Source organism: Hydra vulgaris, chromosome 11 (assembly GCF_038396675.1).
Source record: "Hydra vulgaris chromosome 11, alternate assembly HydraT2T_AEP".
In the NCBI taxonomy this organism is placed as follows: Eukaryota; Metazoa; Cnidaria; class Hydrozoa; order Anthoathecata; family Hydridae; genus Hydra; species Hydra vulgaris.
This window is the reverse complement of record NC_088930.1, coordinates 43,455,410-43,458,037: the sequence shown is the minus strand read 5'-3', so window position 1 is coordinate 43,458,037 and position 2,628 is coordinate 43,455,410.

The window sequence follows — 2,628 nt, the reverse complement described above, 5'->3', positions numbered from 1 at the left end:
TTCGAGCCCCTGTCTGTTTATATAAATATATATTTTCTTTTTTTTATGGAATAATTTTTTTTTTTAATTGTATAAAGAGCAAAATATATGGAAAAAAAAACTTTAAAAATACATTTTTTTGCAATCTTATTTTGAATGTCAATTCAATTAATAATTATAGTTTGCAACTACATCAATCAAAATTTTTAATTGATTTAGTTGCAAAGAGGAGGTTGCATGTTACTGTTACCCTGATTATTTATAAATAATAAAAGTAAATTTATAGAGAAGCATTATATTATTATTTACAGATGAAAATCTAAATATATTTTAAAAGGGGGTATTAGTTTTAATTTAATCTGTGTAAATTTAATTTAATAAATAAATTTAGTTTAAATTTAATTTAAATTAATCTGGTTTAAAAATCTTTTCATAACCATTTAGCACTTTTTGTACTGTAGTAAACTCATTTTGTTCCAATACAAGTGTAAAGTTTTTAAAATGAATTTTTTACATTGCAATAATTTTTCCAAAATTAGGTCTTTATCATTTGCTGCTAACTTTCCTACTATTTTCTGTTGATTTTAATAACTTCTTGTTACAATTGGCAATATTAGGTGTCTCTAACCACTGCACCTCGGTTGCTTAATTAGTACTACTTAAAAATATTCAATAATGATGTTGTTATTAATAAATTTAAAAAATTAAAAATTTTTATTTTTACAATATAAAAAAAAAAATGTTACTAATTATGTAAAAAATTAATTAATTACATAAAAAATGCAATTAGCTACATTTTTTATGTAACTAATTATTTCAATCATTTTTCAAAAAGAAAACAAAATTTTATTTAAGGATATATATTAGAAATGCAAAAAACACTCATAAAGTGTATTTATATATTGAACACTGATCTCAAAATATAACTGGATAGCTGGTTCTATTAATAAGTATTGGGTTAATAACATAACAGTATGATAAATGGCAATCATTTCTACCCTCTATATTCTCTACTACTATATTCTCTATTTTTTGTAGTAAGATACCATTTTGTACAAATTCTACATGAATTGTTAATTGAGTGCTGTGAGTATACAAAAACTTAGGGATTCCTTCTAGAATGATATTATACTTGAATTCTATTATTGCATAAATTATTTGAATAAAATATGATTAGGTGTCACTTATACTGGTAAAAAAAAACCAGGTCTGAATTATAGTTATTTATAACAACTTTTAAAACAAATAAAAAGTAAATAATAGTTTCTTATAGTTTGAAGGATAATCACTCAACACAATTGAAGAAACAAATGTATATAATAATACATTTGTTTGAAAACAATTTATTTATATCTTTATATAGAAATGTTCAAAACATTTCCTCTTTGAAATATCTCCTTAATTTTAATTAAATATCCTGCTTACCTGCTGTTAAGTATTATGGTTATATATTACAGCTTGCTGACTTTTTTTTATATTAATGAACTGTAAATAGCTGTTAAATAATTTTATAAATATGTTGTTGAGTTTATTTGCATAATAGATTGATTATATGACATTAAATTCAAGAAAATGATTTGCTGAAGAATATCATTAGTCTTAAAGAGATTACTGCTACACAAATGATCTTGTATAATCAAAAAACTGATTTCATTGGATATTTGGCAGCAATTAAATCTGCTAAAGGTATTTCTTGACTGGGTTGAAAAAGAAGGTTCACCATTAAATTATTTATTATCATATAAGCTCAGTCAAAACCATCTAGAGCTCCTTTTTTGGTGCTGTGAGATCTGCAGAAATGTTTAACAGCAATATCAATTGCCAACAATTCACATATAAATAACTTTTTATGCAAAGTACCGTTAAATTTTCAAATGAAAACTGCAGCATCAGAGATAAAACTCATATATATATATTTTAGACGATTCTTTTGGTGATTTTAGTACTAAAATATCTTTTAATGGAATTGAATTAATAAGAAATTATGATTTGTTGGAGAGAGAACCAACAGTTAGTGATCACCATAATGCAGATATTCGAAATTCCAACAATCTATTGCTAATTATCCCATATATTTCTGGATACGTAGATAAAATGACTTCAAAAAAAAATATCCTCATTAAGTGTCAGAATGCACTAGTATTCCCTTTTCATTTAAAACAAAATAGCTTTTTAAAATTCAAAGATAGGAGGTTTGATTAAACCAACCATAAGTGTTATATGCAAAGAAACAGAAAGGTGTTTCCAAATTAATTGGTTGTTTTAATAGATTGCCTCTTTCCAAATAAAATTGGAATTCAAAATGCATTAGCGAGTGCTGCTTTGAGATCAGTCGATTTCTTGAAAATAATAATTGATCTAGCTCCTCATGTTTGACTCAACTATAAGTGATAACAATATATTTTCCTTGTTTTAGCTCATTTGGCAGTTTGGCTGCCAAATTAACTAGAAAAATAAATATGTATATATATATAATAAATATGTATATATATATATATATAAATATGTATATATATGTATAATAAATATAATAATAAATATGTATATATATATATAAATATATATATATATATATATATATATATATATATATATATATATATATATATATATATATATATATATATATACTTAGCTTATATATATATA